Raw genomic sequence first — 18954 nt, forward strand, 5'->3', positions numbered from 1 at the left:
TACTTGCTATAGAGAAAAATCGAGTAGGGAAGAGAGAACTAGATCGTGCTGGGGGGGTGGGGGTAGGGGAGGGAGGATTGCAGTTTTGCATAGTCACGGAAGGTCTCCCGAGAAGGGAGACATCAAGTGCAATGTGAAGGAGGGCACCGGGTGGATAAAGGGGGAAGCCGGAGGTGAGCATTTGCCTGGCAGAGGAGGGATCAGCCTGGAGGCCCGTGCGGCTGGGGCCACGTGAGCAAGCCACGGGGACAGGAGTGGGATGAGATGTTTGAGAGGTATTTCACAGTTGGAAATGTCCTGAGGGATCTTTCAGCCCAAACTCTTCTCCCTCCTTGGCACACCCTTCTCCTCTCTTATTTGTTCAATGAGGAAAGGGAAGCCTAGATGATCAGGGGACATCCTGAAGGTCACAGCTACCAGCAGCACCAGGACAGTAACCCATGGATTTCATGGTTGTTAATCCCGCCTACATCCTACACAAGATCCAGAAAGCTTAAGAGTAATGAAGCCCTTTTCACTACCCCGGGCACCTCCATCCTCGCTCGGGGATGAAGGGCAGATACAGTGGATGCCCATTATTTGTTGGTGGTTCTCGAAGGTGCCAACACTAAATTAGCAAATACTGAAGCTTTGCTCCTAAGGGAAATGCAGAGCTAGGTTCCTGGGAGTCTCTGGTCATAACATTTTCATCAACCTGTCAGTACACAACCTTGTTTTATGTGTGTTTCTGTTTAAAGACACCTGATTTAATACATCATGTTGACTCACTAACACTGAACTCACGCCAACAGCACTGTAACTCGTGCCTGAACGGAGCTTATCTCAACTTAACACCTGTTTTCTCCGTAAGGCACCTCGCAGCCTTCTTGCACTTAGGAACCCTGGGATAGCACTTTAGCACTTTGCTTCAGGGCCATGTTAAACAGCAAAATCGCCAACAAAAAGCACAAAAATGCAAAACACGAGGCACTGTGTAACCATCAAAAAGACACTTGTTTATAGCGTGAGAGCTAAAACAAGAAGGCAGAGCATCGTCTTCTTCAACTTCAGCTGGGAAATGTGCACATCGAGTAACCCCGGTGTTCTGCCACTGTTTTACATGTCCACAAGTGACCACAAAAGCGTGACGAGAACCAATTTGGGGGTTCCAGATCCAATTCGACGAGTAGATGAATTTGCAAATAGGGAATCTACAAATAGTAAGGATGGACTGTATTTGTACCTGAACTATTGCAAGGAAGGGCTTTATTCCAGACCATTCTTCGTGGAGTCGTCCACTGGGCACATTTTAGAGTAGAAGGTCAAATCAGTTCTGAATTGCCTCTGATAGTGCCTAGGGAGCATGCTTTTGGCTAACTGTTGTTAAGAATGATGCTTTGGTTATTTGAGTATTGCATTTGCCATATTGCACGCAGACTTGTTATTAGTTGAGATTGTGTATGTAACTTCCCCATCTCCCCAGTGTCCCAGCTCTAACTAGCCCCAGCTTCCCCAGGCCCCCAGCCGGAGGGAACAGCCTGTCTCCTGACTTCAGGCTCTCTCTGCTCCTTTCTTTGGATCAGCATCTCCTCTAGAGCTCATATGGCCATCTTGCTTTCCCTAGCAAAATAGAGTGGCCTACTTTATGTGCAGAACTCGGGTATTCATTATGGTTTTGCTCTGTGCTTACTCTGCAAATAACATTTCTCAACTTTGCAGCAGCAGAAATATAATCTATAGTGTAAATCAGCCATGTGGATCATAGAACTTGCCTCCCAGTCTTTTCCAAGACTCCTGTAGGGGAAAATTAAAATACCATTCACGCTTTCAGTGAGTAAGAGTGGGTTCCCAGTAGTGCAGACATCTGCTGCTTATCAGCAGGAATGAAGTGGGATCCTGCCAGCCTAGCTCCTTGGCCTGGACTTGCACGGGCTCTTACTCAAGCTCTGGGCATGTGGGCTGTGAATCTGGTGTTTATTGCCACAAACTCCGCTTCTGTTGGCATTCGAATGTCTCCAGCACAAGTTCCCTTTTGTGTAACATGTTCACAGTCCCACCGGGAGAAGTTTCTGTGGTTATTGTCAGATCACGATTCTTGGAGGTGCTTTGTGGTCACTCTGAGCTTTCCTGGGCCTTGGGCTGCAGCAGGTTGGAGCCCTCTAGGTGGGTCATGACTGGATATTTGGCTGGGGGGAGTTGACAGGGGCCCTAGCTGGACAGGTCCACTGTCAGGTTTAAGAAATCCCTCTTGTCCCCAATCTTCCACGCTTCATGAGAGTGAGCATTTCACATCATATATAAAAGTCTTCTGTAGAAGCTTTTGAATTTTTGAACAGTTGAACAAAACATTGAGTTCTACACTTGTCCATTGTTGCTTGTTGAATGTGTGCAGGAATGGTCCAAGGCTCAGCAGGCCTGCCCCACATCCATAGGGTCCCGTTTAATGAGTGGGTCCTTGTCATGTAAGCATCTCAAGTGGTCTTGAGCTCAGAATCAGGGTTTGGACAAGGGGACATCATGACAATGAGTTGTTTAGATCCCACCAGCACCTGGAGGGAAAATTAATACAGGCCTTTGCGAAGGGGCTCAGCTCTAGGACAGGACGCTGGGTCTAGCTGGGTGCCCAGTGTGTCGATCAGGAACCGGTTGGAGCCCAGATCGAAGGACTGTAAACACAGGAAGCATTCAGGCTGTTCCTCAGTCCACGTGTTCCAGGACCCTTGAATCTTGGCTCCAGTCTGCAAACCTGAGTCCAGGCCCTTCCTGCTAGTGACGATGGAGCTCCTAATAAACGAGATTGGTTGGGGCACTGGGCAGGGATTAGTCTCCTGGAAGAGCTAGCCCTTTATTCTTAGAGTGGAGCCATAGTACCAATGTACATGGTACGTTGCTGGGAGCAAGTATTTTCGCAAAAATATGCTAACTGCATGTTTTTGTATGACTTCTATATCACTAGGCATGGCTTAGATCAGGATTTGTTGATAATTTAGAGCTAATCATAATGATAACACGCTGAAAGCTTACCACGTACTGTTCTAAGCACATTAGATGTATGTTACCATTTTATTGTTCCCAATGTTCCTTAGGACATAAGTACTACCGCTGTCTCCATTTTACAGATTAGAAAGCTGAGTCACAGGGGCACCTAGGTGGCTCAGTTGATTAAGTGTCCGACTTCGGCTCAGGTCATGATCTCATGATTTGTGAGTTCGAGCCCCGCGTCAGGCTCTGCACTGACCGTGCAGAGCCTGCTTGGGATTCTCTCCCTCCCTCTCTCTCTGCCCCTCCCCAGCTTGTGCTGTCTCTCTCTCTCAAAATAAATAAATAAATTTTCAAAAAGAAATAAATAAAGCTGAGCCACAGGGCAGGTCAGTACATTGCCCTGCATCACTCAGGAATTAAGTGTGGAGCCAGGATTCAAACCTGGGTGCTTTGGCTTCAGAGTCCCAGCTATATACATTCTGCTCTAATAAAAATGGCTGTGTCAGTGTGTCTGCCAGGGCTCAGCACACATCCCCTTGAACCCTCACCGCCACCTGCATGGGTGGGGTTATCCCTCCAAGGATGCAAAAACTGGACAATTAACTTGCCAAGGCCCCAGCCAGAGAGTAGTGGTCCAGGATTCCCAGTCAGATCTGGTCTACTCTTGCCATGTTACCTCAGTTGGTCTCCAGCTTGAGCGCCTTCACTTGACAACTATCTATTGAGCACATCATTGTGTGCTGGGCCCTCTTCTGGGTGGTGGGTGTCCAGAGGCCCACAGAACAGGCCTGGTGTCAAGGAACATTCCTGCTTATAGAACAGTTAACGTAGAACAAAGAATAGTGACCAAGCTTAGGATCCATTGGTCCTCAGCTACATCACTTTGCTGAACTTCACTGAGCTGGTTCCTCTTCTATAAAATCAAGAGAATAATCCACCTCGAGGACTGAGCCTTAGATCAGATTCTAGCAGGTGCTTATTTAATATATGACCTTGAGCAATTCAACAAAGCTCTCCAAATCTCAGTTTCTCACCTGTAAAACAAGAAAAGTGGCTTCTTTCTTACAGGTCTGTGAGCACATGTCGTGCTATATGTTGTACAGGACGCAGCATTTAGAAAGTGACCTGTACACTCTTTTTCATGCTTGTCCACAAGTCTAGACTCTTAATTTCATGTATAAAATAGCACAGAGTAAGCACTTGATAAATGGTCATTGCTAGAAAGACAATGGTGATATGAGAAGATGTCCAATATACACATACACATCACTTGTTCTCTGACATTCTGGAAACATTGGGCTAAGTCTCTTGTTTGAACCCACCTGTGCTCAACTTTTTCATTGATAAAAATAGGCCTCATACTGCCAGCCTAGTTCCTGGGCAGGAAATGACTAATACGGTGAACTTGAACTATTTACATAGGAAGTCACAACCCCGGAGATCTGTCTGTGGCACCAGCCGTGAATCTCTGAAGATCCTGGCCATTGAGATGTTGAAGCCAGCTCCTCTGCTCGCATCTTTTCTCATCAGCTAGCAGGGGGCTGGTGACTAAAAACCGGGCTAGATTTCCTCCAGAGAATGAATCCCCTTGTTAGCCAACTGGAGCATCCCGTCAGACTTACATTTCTCTCTGTAAATTAATAAATCGATGTTCTGGGTTTTATTTTTAAATGCATATAAATTGCTCATAATGTGGTTTCAGTTCACCCCTACTCTGCAGATTAAGAATCACGGTGGACCAGCATCATAAATGCTTTTTGATTGCCATGGAACACTGGCCTTTCTTTAACTGCACATGAGCCTTTCATGAGGGAGAAAGAGCTGGACTCTGGCTGAGGATGATACTCAGAGGCCTCAGCCTGGCACTAGGCTGCCCTGTGGCCTCTCCCACTGGTTGTGCCTGAGCCTAACAACCCTAGGCCTTCCCACACTGCAGCGGTGCTGTGGCCCGGAGGGTTTAGCACAGGCATCAGACAGTTGATTGCAGTTGTATTTCCTTTGCCTCCATGGAGACTCCTTACCTCCAGTGATCTGTTATTGGAGTTGGGTGGGGAAGGTGGCGGGCGGGGTGGGAGGGAAGGAAGGACTGAAGGAAGGGTGATGGCGCCCTCCAGTGGACAATCTGTGCAAGGGCCCCAGGACCACCTCAGGGCTAGTTAGTGCCTGTGGTGGAGGCTCTGTGATGCCTCTGAGAAGTCTCAGGGCCAGCTTGAAGCAGTAAGTACTCTGAGAACTTTGAAGCACTCATTCCCTATGGGGGGGGAGGGGGTATTTCCTTCTCCTCAGTGTACTTCTGGCCTTGAATTCTCTGGGGCCTCTTTAGAATGGGGGGGCAGGTCTCCCTGACCTCTGCTGTCAGTGTGGTCTAGCTGTTGTGTGCTTAAGACGTGCGCACTGTGTGTTGGGTAAGGGTGGTAGGTTCTCTCTGGGTTCCCTCGGTGTAGAGAGAGGTATACCTGCGTCGCTCTCCCTTCTTGAGGAAAACCAGTGTTACCGTTGCCCCTAGGAGGCAGCATAGCATGGTTCCAGTGGTCTGTCAGTCCACAAAGCTGGGTTTGAATGGCAGTTCCACCACGTGCTAGCTGGTTACCTTAAGTTTATGCACCTTAAGTTTTTTTTTAAAAAAAATTTTTTTTTTCCAACGTTTATTTATTTTTGGGACAGAGAGAGACAGAGCATGAACGGGGGAGGGGCAGAGAGAGAGGGAGACACAGAATCGGAAACAGGCTCCAGGCTCTGAGCCATCAGCCCAGAGCCTGACGTGGGGCTCGAACTCACGGACCGCGAGATCGTGACCTGGCTGAAGTCGGACGCTTAACCGACTGCGCCACCCAGGCGCCCCTATGCACCTTAAGTTTATCCGCCCCCAAGCTGGTTACCTTAAGTTGAGCTGACTCGGGCTGCCGTCACAAAATACCACAGATTGGGTGGTTTAAACAACAGACATTTTTTTTCACTGTTCTGGAAGCTGGAAGTCTAACATCAGGGTGTTGGTAGGTTTGGTCTCTCCCATGGCCTCTCTCTTTGGCTTGAGATGGCACCTTCCTGCTGCGTCCTCAGATGGCCTTTTCTCTACATGTACACATCCCTGGTGTCTCTTCCCCTTATAAGGACATCAGTCGTATTAGACCCACTCTGATGATCTCCTTTAGCCTTAATTACCTCTTTGGAGCCCTGTCTCCAAATATAGCCACATTGGGGGTTAGGGCTTCAACATATGAATTCAAAAGGGGACACAGTTCAGTCCATAATGACCACCCTGTGCCTCAGTTTCCGCATCTGTAAAATAGAAATAATAATAACGTGTTTCTCATATGTTGTCACATGGAGTAAGTTCATTAAATATGTAAGAGAAAGTGTACATCATCTCCCTCTGGTGCCTGGCACAGAGCACCAACATGATCTCCTACATGATAAGGGCGCTAGGAGCATCTTTTGTTCTACTGTTTGGTCCTTGATCCTGATTCTTGAAATAGAGTTCCTAACCCCGTTGGAATTTCCTGGGTGACAGCAGTGTCTTTTGCTCTAAACAAGTGACTCTTGTTGGGCTCCTGGAAGGGGACCTGGTCTCAGAAAGACTAAGCCATGATTAAAAGCTTGGCATTTTCAGCCTTACCTCCCCATTCTCCAGAGAGGGGAGAGTAATAGCAGTGGAGTTAATGATAGATTGTGCCTACATGATGAAGCTTCCATCATGGTCCCCAAAGCACAGGCTTCAGCTTTCCGGTTGGCGAGCGCGTGGAGGGCAGGGAGTGTGGTCAGAGAGGGCCTGGAAGCTGGCTGCCTTCCCCACACCTCGCGCCATGCAGCTGTTCCCTCTGGCCGTTCCTGAGCCCTACACCTTTATGACGAGCCAGTAATCGAGGAAGGAAAGTGGTCTCCTGAGTTCTGTGAGCCACTCTAGCGAGTTAATCAAACCCAGAGAGGGGGCTGTGGGAACCTTCGATTCACAGCCAGTTGGTCAGAAGCACCAGGTGACAACCTGGACCCACCATTGGCATGTCAGGTAGGGCAGTCTTGTGGGACGGAGCGCTTAACCTGTGGGCTCTGATGCTGTCTCCAGGTACACAGTGTCAGGATGGGGTTAAATTATAGGGCACCCAGGGGTGTTACAGAGAGTTGCTTAGCGTGAGAAAAAAAGAAAACCCACATATTTGGTGACAAAAAACTGTCAGAGCAAAGTGGTCTGTCAGTAGCAAAGGAGAAACACAGGGGAAATGAGTTTATCTACTCAGTATGTAATGTACACACACTCACACACACACCCCTAATTAATGTGTGTGTGTGACACTGCATCGCCCACCTTGGTCTTCCTCCCTCCAGCCTCCTCCTCACACCACATTCACAAACGTTAGGGTTAAGTATGACTATGACAGTACCCCAAGTCACATTTTAAAAAATATTTTATGAAGGCTTGAACCTGCCAGGGTCCCTTTACAAGCGTGTTTCCTGTTTCCAAACATGGAGGGGGTTGTGGGGGAATGTACCTCTTTCACTTGGTTGTAAGAATTAGCCTAAAGAGGGGCGCCTGGGTGGCGCAGTCGGTTAAGCGTCCGACTTCAGCCAGGTCACGATCTCGCGGTCCGTGAGTTCGAGCCCCGCGTCGGGCTCTGGGCTGATGGCTCAGAGCCTGGAGCCTGTTTCCGATTCTGTGTCTCCCGCTCTCTCTGTCCCTCCCCCGTTCGTGCTCTGTCTCTCTCTGTCCCAAAAATAAATAAACGTTGAAAAAAAAATTAAAAAAAAAAAAAAGAATTAGCCTAAAGTAAATTGGGTAGCTAATAAAGCTCCTCTAACATAGGAGCTCAGAAAATGGAAATCCTCCCTCTTCATTCCGATTCTGAATTCCCCTCACCTAAGCACTAGTGAGAATATTGCTTTTAAGGTGATAATAAATACTCATAAATAATGCCTATGACATATTGCTGTTAGGGTTTCCTTGCTGCACGAAAATACACATCTTGTGTCATAAACGAAAAGCAGAACACACGCATGTCATGATTTCAGTGCTGCGCAAACGTGTGTCTTAAAAGCCAAACCCAGTGCAGTGACCCTGTCCCACTCTCCAGCATAGCCTCAGACTCCTCTCCCCAGCCTGTCCGGCCATTCGAGGGGACAGGAAGGAGCCCAGACTGCTGTTCTGCTCAGGTGGACGATCATCCTAACAGGAGAGATCTCTCAGTGAGGAGGACGGGGCACTGGGGGGGGGGGGGGGGTTGTTTCCTCTGAATAGGAGTAGGGAAGGGAGGAAACCCCAGCAACAGTTAAATATTTAAAGTACACGTAAAATCTCATCTCTGCCTGCTCCCGCGTGACTACCTTGTGCATTCTTTTCAGTATAGCAGCGGTTCAAACCTCAGTTTCTATAAATCCCAAAACGACTGCTTTTCTCAATGTTGCATGGTTACAAGTCAGCAAACATGTTTTATATAGCAGAGGGAACAGTTTAGGAAGAGTCCCTGCAGCCAGGAACTGACTTGGGAATGGCACAGAGGGGGAGAAATAAAGACACATGTGCTTGGAAAGAATCCTTATATATTCACTTAAAGATTGAATGTGCTTTTTAAATATTTATTTATATTTGAGAGAGAGAAGGGTGGGGAGGGACAGAGAGAGAAGGGAAGAGTAGATCTCTGGACAGCAGAGAGACTAATGCAGGGCTCGAACTCACAAACCGTGAGATCATGACCTGAGCCGAAATTGGATGCTTAACCAACTGAGCCACCCAGGTGCCCCTGTTCATTTAAGGATTTAAAATCGCAACGGGACACCTGGGTGGCTCAGTTAGTTAAAGCATCCTTGATTTCAGCTCAGGTCATGATCTCTGGGTTCGTGGGTACAAGCCCCACATTGGGCTCCACGCAAACAGTGCAGAGCCTGCTTGGGATTCTGTCTCCCTCTCTCTCTACCCCTCCCCTCCCCTACTCCCCTTGCTTACTCGCTCTCTCTCATAAATACATAAATAAGTAAATAAATAAAATCACTAAACCCTTAGATCTGGGGAAGCTGCGTGGCTGCACATTGTGCACGCGGGAGAATTGAAAGTTCTCCTTAACTGCGTCACATCCTTCCCCTAATTTGTGTGAAATAACTTAGCTTTGATTCCCTATAATTGCACCTGCTCTGAGGCATTTCCCAAACACAGAGAATGCAGTCAGTATTATTCCTGCCCCCTGACCTTGCATGTTTCCAGAACATTTACTAGGGACAGAGCCTCTTACTTGCTGGTGGCAGAGGTAGCCCCGGGCTGGGAACCACGCTCTGTGAACCCAGCAGTCGGTAGTGAGCAAGCAGACAGGCACGGAGACGACTGTTGTAGATAGTGGTTCCCCCACAGATCCATTCTTGGTGCCCGGCACATAGAGAGCGCTACGGGGGTGAGATCTGTTGTTATGAGTGGTATCTGTTATTATTATGACTGTCCCCTTTGTAGAAGGCCCTGTCGGGTGTTAACAAAGGGTATATTTTTGTACACAACACAGCAGCGTTGTCTTGTTCTGAAAGGTAGGTTGCGGGGGGTGGGGGGGGCGGAAATTAAAAGTAAATGGCCCTAGTGGTCCCAGGGCCCCAAGGGCCAGGCGTCTTGTTTTGTACCTGAATGCTCGCCATGTTTTCCACAGTCAGGGAGAAACAGCTGGAACAGCGGAAGCGCTCATTGGGGTCCGTGTAGAAATGCACTCTGGGTCCTCGCTGCCTGCCGGGGTCATGCTGAATAATTAATCAGGCTGATTCTTTCCTTCAGCCGGATGGAGAAGTGGGTCAGGCTCCACTCTGGAGTCCCCAGCCACCTCTCCAGTCAGAGCCCACTGGGGGGCTGGACTTGGAAAGCATTTCAGTGTTTCAAAGAAAGGCGATAGAAAATAAAGCCTCATGATATTAAAAACGGTGTCCCTAATGACAGTGATGCATATTCCGCCATGTAGTGACCACAAACACCAATTAACTGAAGACCTCCCTGTTACGGAGGCAACATCCAAGGAAGATGTTTTGAGTCATTGAAAAGCCTGTGCTTTTTTTAGAACAGTCTCTGTGAACATCACTGACAGTCACAGCCCTTTGCTTCCTGGCCACCTAGTTCTCAGTGAAGTCTGGACGTTTGGAAGACTGGCCCGGAGAGAGAAATCAGGCTCGGGCCGTCTCCATTTCACACAGTAACTTGGCAGTGACAGGGTGGAGAGCTGTTCTTAACTCTTAGGGAAATCTCCTGGAACAGAGGATGTCAAACGTCATGAAGTAAGTGGCTGTGTTATTCTGGCCACCAAGATGGAAAAATTTTGAAAAAGATACTCTCACTTCATATATGGGCTGTATGATTATTAAAAAATATTCTTTGGAGGCATCCGGGTAGCTCAGTCCGTTAAGTGTCCAACTCTTGATCTCGGCTCAGGTCATGATCTCACTGTTCATGAGATCAAGCCCCACGTGGGTCTGTCAGCACAGAGCCTGCTTGGGATCCTCTCTTTCTCTCTCTCTCCCTCTCCCTCTCTCCTACTTGCCCCACTCATGCTTTCTGTCTCTCTCTCAAATTAAATAAATAAACATTAAAAAGAAAAAGAAAGAGAGATGTTCAGAGCACCTGGGTGACTCAGTCTATAAACATCTGACTTCAAGTCATGATCTTACAGTTGGTGATCACGAGCCCCACTTCAGGTAAAAACATGAGCCCCAGCTGAGCCCTGCTTCTCTCTCTCTTTTTCTTAAAAGAAAAAAAGAAAAAAAAAGAAAAGTTCTTCTTCACAGTCTTGTGCAGCAGGAACACATGGCCCCAAGAACACAGACCTAAAAGGGCTCTGCAGAAGAGCTCTGCGAAACTCGGCACCAGCCAGAATCACCCTGCTCCAGGCTCCAGGGGAGAAGGCCAGTCTCTTGTCCTGAGGAAGTCCAGGGGTCCTTCCCAAAGTTCTGCCCATGCCCTGGGGCTTGTGTTGACTTCCCCGGCTCCACCCAGAGGCCTTTGCTTGTTGCTGCTTCTCTCCTGCATCTCCCCAGGGGAGCATACACCCTTCTCTTTTCATTCTCCCTGGACATCAGCCATCGCTTTGTAGCTCGCTTTTGCTGGAGCACCAAGGATAATCCAGGGGCTTACATTGCGTTCAAAAATAGGTGCGGGTTTCAGAACTTCCCTCCTCTTTACAAGCCACCCGCTCAGAGACTGTGCCTCCCTAGAGGTTATATACCCACTTGCCTTTCATTCACACTTCTGTTCTCCCCTGAATTCCCGATCATTTCGTATGTGGAGCCACTGAACCATTCTCCTCCTTCTCCTCCACTTGTCAGAGAAGAACTCTGATGCCAACCGGTAAGCTTTTTGTATCCCGATACATGTGTCTTAATTGACGTCATGATGACTGAGTACTCTGGTATCTAACTCCCTTGGAATTCTTTTGAAACACTTCATATTCTCACAGCCTTTGGAAAGTTGGTGAAAGCTTTGGACACTTTTCCATAATAAGGAAACACACAAATAATTTGGAATATATTTTCAGGAGGTTCAGAAGCCCATCCACGGACCCTATCCCCAGGGCGGTAGACTCTTGGTTAAACCCCCTGAGATAGGCTGAGGAGATAGAGCCTGCCCTTCTGAAGAATACAGAGCCTCCTCTGCTCCTCCCCAGGCCCTCCTCCTCTGCTCCTCCCCAGGCCCTCTTCCTCTGCTCCTCCCCAGGCCCCGTGTCTCTCTCCACCTCCGGCCACTGAGGTGTAGTCCCACTTGATCGTTAGTTGGAAAAACAAAACAGGATCGAATGGCTGGCTGGTGGTGGCATTCCCCAATCCTGAAACATTTGACAAAGACCGAAGATCTTGAGAAAAGAGCAGCCCCCTTTTCTCACCCATCCCCTTTGGGCCAGATCTTGTGAAGATACTGAGCACAGACTATTCCATTTAATCATGCCAGTACCCCCAGGAGGCCCATACCATTGTCCTCACTGCAACAGAGGAGGAAACTGAGGCTCACCAAGATTAAGTAACTTGGCTCAGATCACCCAACTTGGGATTTGTTCCCAGATCAGTGACTTGAAATCCTGGGCCCTAAACCACCACGCTCATGCCCCTTCCTTGCATACCATGTACCTTTACTCATCTTGCTCACTCAGCAGAGCTGTGTCACCTTTGGGGCCATGGCCAAATGAATACACCCTTCCAACTTTTTAAAATACTACTCAGAGCAGAGCCTTTTGGTCTGTTTGGTTCATCGATGTGTCTCCGGTACCTGGCTTTAAGTGTCAGTAAATGCTTGTTAACTGAATGAATCCATCCATCCTACAAGGCTCGGCTCAATACCACATCGCTCAGGAGTCAGTCCCAAACTCCCTGTCTCTGAGCGATCAACACGCATGTGTACGTCTGTGTCCCTTTATTTCACGTTGCCGTGTGATAGATTCCCACTTCGCGTCTGCTCCTTTGCAGGCTTCTTGAGAGCGGAGCTGTGTCTGACTCATTTCTCTGTGTCTCCAGAAACTAATAGGCACTCAGTAAATGTTGATTGACTTGAATACACCGTTGTTATTGTGCTGCAGGGTGATTAGGCTTCAATGGAAAGTCAGTCCTATAAATGAGTGTTAACTAAGATTACATGTGTAGTGCTAGACCCAACTGTAGCCTTTTCTCTGTGAACTTTTTAAATTCGAATGTAGTTTGGCTGTTGATTCTGGTATCATCCTCCTCTTTGTCATTGCCGCTCAGTAGTCATAGGGCACTGAACTTGATCTGGGCAACGAAGCGGCTGCTTTGTGGACGTTGGCTCATTGGAGCACCGTGTTCCTCGGTGCCATTCAGCGAGGCCGGCTCTCCTTGGGGGAGGCAAGGCTGGACCCTCCAGCAGCTCTGGTTCTCTTGTCTCCCCCCTGCCCCCACCCTTGTCTCATCTTGGTCCTGGCACAGCACCCCCCCCCCCCACCCCCCACCCCCCAGTCCTCTGCTATCGTGTTCTCATCTTGCTTGTCCTCATTAAAGCTCAGGGGAAGAAAACACAGACCACCTCCCAGAGAACAAAGAGTGAAACGAGAGGGCCTCCTTGATCTGGAAAGAGAAGAAAGTGAACATCTCTGAGGGCCCACAATGCGCCAGCCACTTTCCTTTCCTCGTTTCCTTTGGATCTCCTGGACGCTCTGTGAGCCTACATTGTAACCATTTTTAATCTGCGAAAACTTAGATTCACGGAGGTTGAGCACCCATTGACAGGAATGTAGGAATTCAAACCCAGGACTGTCTGACCATAGAAACCAAGGCTTTTTACTGTATTCTTTCCCTCAACACATGTTCCCTGGGAGAGGTTTCCCCCAGGCGTGTGTCTCTATTAATGCAGTACTCAGAGACAATGAAATTGAAACAGAATGTGTGTTTCCAACCGAGATGTGACAATTTGATTCCCGTCCGGGGAGGAGAGACCGGGTGGGAGAGAAGGAAGCCTCGGGCCAAGAGCTGTGTCCCTTCGAATTCAGCCATGACTCTCGTTCCCCTAATGCCAGTGATGACTGACAACAGCAACAGGAGCAGCAGCAAACTCTGCCCCATTAATCCGCACATGTGACAGACTGTTGGGAGACAGGGAATTTGAGTATCACGTGAAGAAGCTGAGGCACGGAGATTTTCACTGACGTGCTCAAGGTCATGAGTAGTAAGTGGCAGTCTTGGGCTTTCCACCCACGCTTTACTTTCAGGACCAGCTTAGGGCCAGCGTGACCTTGGGTGAGGAAAGGAGCCGTCCTGTCTATAGCGATGGTTCTCACAGCGTGGCCCCCAGACCTGCAACCTCGACATCACCTGGGGGTTTGTTAGAAACGCAGATTCTCGGGGCTCCTGAGTGGCTCAGTCGGTTAAGCGTCCAACTTCGGCTCAGGTCGTGATCTCATGCTTCATGAGTTTGAGCCCCGCATTGGGCTCTGCACTATGTGGAGCCCACTTGGGATTCTCTCTCTCCCTGTCTCTCTGCCCCCCCACACTCTCTCTCTCCCTCCCTCAAAATAAATAATAAATACGTTTTTTAAAAGGCAGGGGGGAGGGAGCCTGGGTGGCATAGTCGGATAAGCATCTGACTTCAGCTCAGATCATGATTTCACGGTTCTTGACTTCGAGCTCCACATAGGGCTCTGTGCTGATAGCTCAGCCTGGAGCCCACTTTGGATTCTGTGTCTCCCTCTCTCTCTGCCCCTCCCCCGCTCATGCACGCACATGTGTGCACGCTCTCTCTCTCTCACACACACTCAAAAATCTTTTTAAAAAAAATTTTTTTTTTTATTTTAAAAATTAAAAAAAAGAAAGAAACACAGATTCTCTTGCAGACTCCCTACTAGGACCTACTGAATCAGAAACTGTGGGGCCAGGGGCCAGTTTTCTGTGTTTCAATGAAGGCCTGTGGGTGCTGTGCTTGCATGTACCACAGCCCACGGCACATCTCCACATGCTAGCCTCTGCTGCAGTCTGTGAAACTAGAGAGATCTTTAAAACCCACACAGAGGAAAGTTAAAATCTGTCAATGATATAACAAACGTTTATCAAGTTCTTGCTGTATTCCAGGCGCTATGTTAAACACTTTATCTGCATTGTCTCATGTAGTCCCAACAACAATGCTATAAAGTATAGGTACTGTTATTATTCCCACCTTGCAGATGAAGAAACTGAGACTCAGAGATCTGAAGTGACTTCCCCAAAGTTGTGACTTAAATCTAGATTCATACGATGACACTGTCCTTTCCCTGAACCATTACTCATTTGTGCCCTTTTAGTAAAGAGCTACCGAAAAATGAACATCGGGGTGCCTGACAGGCTTGGTCAGTGGAGTGTACAATTCTTGATCTTGGGGTTGTGAGTTCAAGCTCCATGTTGGGTGTAGAGATTACTTTAAAATTTTAAAAAGAAAGGAAAGGAAGGAAGAAAAGAAATAAAAAAGAAAGGAAGGAAGGAAGGAAGGAAGAAAGAAAGAAAAGAAGTAGAGAAAGAAAAAGAAGAAAAAGGAACATCAAAGAGCAAACATTGGGTTTTTTTTCTTTAAATTTTGAAAAAGGTTAAATATTTGGGTTTTTTTGATTGACTATTTTGGGCTCTTTCCGTACTCTGAAACAAATGTTTATTCCCAGAGCTGATTACACTAAGTATCATTATTTCTGAGCTTAAGGAAAAGTGGTGGTGGTTGTAAACCTTCCTCGCCACACGGGGGCAGCACCAAACAGCACAGGCTGTTCTTTGTCACTTGGTTCTTCGGTAGGAAGGCGAGCTCGCTCCCTGGTGGTTCTCGGCTATTCCCCCTTACGCCTGTTTCCTCTTACTTAGGCCACGGGGACCCGTGGTGAAGCTTTATAGATCAGAAACTGAATTACAACAGCAGCAAGATTGCACAAGGAAAATTACTTAAATTCGTTGTAATAATATAGTAAGGGATCTTGTTTTCTTTTTATCGGTGTGACAAACAATGCACTTCATGCACCATGTGCATTTCTTAGCCAAGAAAAATACCCTTGAGTTTCAGTGAGCTTGTTTAGATTGAAATCTTGAACTCAAAGGACAAAAAGCAGCCAGTATTCCCTACTTATTGTTAATAAATTCCTTTGAGTATTTACGGGCTGTAGGATTTTGTAGCAGGCAAAATGTGTTCCTGGCTTCTAGTTTAAAAGGCATATGACCGGGGCGCCTGGGTGGCGCAGTCGGTTAAGCGTCCGACTTCAGCCAGGTCACGATCTCGCGGTCTCGCGGTCCGGGAGTTCGAGCCCCGCGTCAGGCTCTGGGCTGATGGCTCAGAGCCTGGAGCCTATTTCCGATTCTGTGTCTCCCTCTCTCTCTGCCCCTTGCCCGTTCATGCTCTGTCTCTCTCTGTCCCAAAAATAAATAAACGTTGAAAAAAAAAAATAAAATAAAAGGCATATGACCATTCATATGGTCATACTGGCATTTTGCCGTTCACCTCTGCCAGGATCACCAGATGGTCTGTTGATGGCAGCTTCTGTCAGTCTCGAACGCTGTTTCCACTTGGGCGTATCACAGTATCCCCTTCAAACCTCAGTTTTCACGTCAGAGGCAGAATGACTGGAATTTGACTAGAGTGACTATAATAATTTATTATCCAAACTGGAGAGTAAAAGGAGCCACTCAGTGATTTTGCTAGAACAGCAAACATAAACCAGAACTATCGTGGGGACAGTTGGAACATGTGGTCACCCTGACTTCAAATCTGTCCTTTCATTTCTTTCCCCCTTTGATAACTCCAGTTAAGATTTATTGTAGCACTCTATTCATTTGCTCTTTCCATTCAACAAATGTTCAGCGTGTTCTTTCCATTTTAATAAATGAGGAAAAAATTGGGATCGTGTGACTCACTTGGCAAGATCACAGTACCAGTAAATCAGAGCTGAGATTTTAATCCAGGCTGTCCCTGCTCTGGGCCATATATACTCACAGTTGCGCTGATGTTGCTGGCTGTTCTGTTGCCCTCTCTGACACTGTTCCTCCAGCAAAATCTCAGACAGATAGAGAGTGGTTAAGAGTGGGAGCCCTGAAGTCCGACTGCCTGGGTTTGAACCCTGAGTTCACCACTTATTAGCCTGATGCTTCCTTCTCTTTCCTCACCTAGAAAATGGGTGCAGTTAACGTAGTATTGATTTCAAAGGGTTGACGTGAGGACTAAATGAATTAATAATACCTTTGGCATTTGGACAATGTCTGCTTTGTTGTGTCAGATGATACAATTGTGCTGTGTTTATTTTCTGCGTTAAAGTAGGTTGGGATGATATAAATGTTCTCCAAATCAAGAGAGTTTCCAATTCTTTTCTGACACAGGAGGAGAGCACTAGAGATGTGTGACAGTGTGACTTATAAGAAAAAAATATATTTGGATGTTGAGATATATTTCTCCTGTGTTTGGTGCTTACCTTTGGTCCCCGCTCACAGCTCCCCAAACCCTTGGAATTCCCTGAAGTGCTGAGAGTGATTGGGATGCTAATCACTTTTGTTATGCTAATGATTTGGCTGTTGGAAAGCACCCAGGGCTGGGGCTTGGTGACCAGCGGAGCCAACCTGGTGTGTAGAGGGTTGAACTTTCAGTCCCACCCCTGGACCCTGGGGAGAGGGAAGGGGCTGGAGATTGAGTTCCATCACCAGTGCACCTGTGACTGCTGAATTAATCAATCTTGCCTAAGTTATAAAGTCTCCATACAAACCCAAAAGAATGGTGAACACATGGAGATTGGAGAGAACAGGGTACTTGGGCGGGCGTGGAAGCTAGTAAGTAAAATGTTTCTGAGTTCTGTGAGCTGTTCTAATAAATGAACTGAATCCAAGGAGTGAGTTGTTGGAACCTGCAGTCTATAACCTGGGCTTGTGACTGGCATCTGAAGTGGCGGGGGGTGGGGGGGGGGAGGATGCAAGGATGCAGTGGGGTGGGGGGGGGAGGAGAGACACTTGTGGGACTGTCTGCAGGTGGTGTCAGAATGGAGTTGAATCATAGGACACCCAGCTGGTGTCTGAGAACTGCTTGTTAGCTTATGGGGAAACCGCCACACGCTTATTTGGTGAAGGTGGAAAAGCAGAGTTTTTCATCACAAGGTGGGATGTGACAAGATCAGAAAGCAGGCTGGGTGGGTTGTTGAGGAGGGAGTGTGGGGCAAGCTGAGGGCAAAGTACAGGCTAATAGCACCCTCCCCCGCCCCCAGGTGAGCTATGTGTGGCATTCCTCAGGCCCTCCTGCTGCTCTAGGACAAAGGACAGATCAGAAAACAAGTGGTTAAACTGATAGAGTCTCCATCATTTTACAAATAATCTTAGTAAATTACGGGAAAAAGGCAATCTTATCAATAGCCTAATCTCCCGAAACCCGAAACCCCGTAGACTCAGATTCCTGGAGCCCCAACATCACCCTTCCCTCCATAGTGATGGGGGGATCAAAGGCAGAAGGAAATGGCAAGTAAACCTCAGTTTCCTTATAACCTGCAGCGCCTTGAGGCAGGCAGAATATAACATTTCTCCGGGAACTCCCTCCTGTCTTAACGTTAATGCTTTGCTAGAGGGGAAAACATCCTTAGCTTGACAATAGCTAGGCCTCCAGTAATCCGTGGACAGCAGGTGACAGTTCCTTCAGGAACTCTCTCAACTTTATCTCCCCCTTCCCCAGTCCATAAAACGGTCACCCCCCCCCCCACACACACACACACACACTTATAGTGCGGCTCTTCCTGCCCACGGGTCCTGTCCCTGCGCTTTAATAAAATCACTGTCTTTACATCAAAAGACTTCTCAGGAATTCTTTCTTGGCCGTCAGCTCCCAACCCCACTGCCACCCCAAAACCCCATCATTGTGGCACTGTGTTTTTACCGATGTGGGGCCACGCTGGAACCAACAAGGAGGAGGTTAGTGAGTTACACTAACGTGCAGGAAGCAGAAAGGGACACTGAGGGGCATAGCCCCCCACCCTGCCCCCCGGAGGTTGTGAGCTGGGGAAGTTGTGTGCCATGGTGTGGGCGGGTGTGACTTGCCCGCCAGGAGAAACACACTTTGGTCTCCGGGCTGAGGAATCAGAGCTGCAGACGGCCGGGCCCGCCACTGACAGAGGCCACCCCCCTGCTGGTCACGGCCGCCCTCGTGCCCGTGGGCATCCGCCTCCCCTGTGAGTGGTTTCGCTGCACTGGATGAAGTGTGAGGGCGTCTCCCAGAAACTTCCCTCCGGACACAGAGCGCTGAGTAGCTTTTGCAGCTGTCAACAGGGACACCTTGTCTTGTTGGTGTATTTGTAGAAGGCATCCTATCCACCGTCAGCTCAGGGCTGCTGTTCTGTTCCCTGTGCTTATGCAGATACCTCACTGTGTCCCCACTAGGCTGAAGGACCTGTGTGCCGTTTGCTTAAATAGATGGGTACTTTGGTGGGGTTTTTGGCTCCCTGAGAGAACGTGGTGAGCAACTCGGGGAAGGAGGTGTCCTGTCAGGGCGTGGGGGCGAGACAGGGGAGGTGGAACTGGACTGAATGTGGTCACTTTGGGACAGTTTGTAGCATTTCTTCATTTCGTCAGCAG

At 48.1% G+C, this 18954-nt stretch overlaps 1 protein-coding gene across 10 annotated transcripts in view; it reads left to right on the forward strand.

The window, feature by feature from the left end:
- APBB2 (amyloid beta precursor protein binding family B member 2) overlaps positions 1–18954 on the forward strand; it is a 384721-nt gene that overhangs the window by 288944 nt on the left and 76823 nt on the right. The window lies entirely within an intron of this gene.

This window comes from Puma concolor, chromosome B1 (assembly GCF_028749965.1).
Source record: "Puma concolor isolate L17-30 chromosome B1, mPumCon1.1.hap2, whole genome shotgun sequence".
NCBI classification, from domain to species: domain Eukaryota; kingdom Metazoa; phylum Chordata; class Mammalia; order Carnivora; family Felidae; genus Puma; species Puma concolor.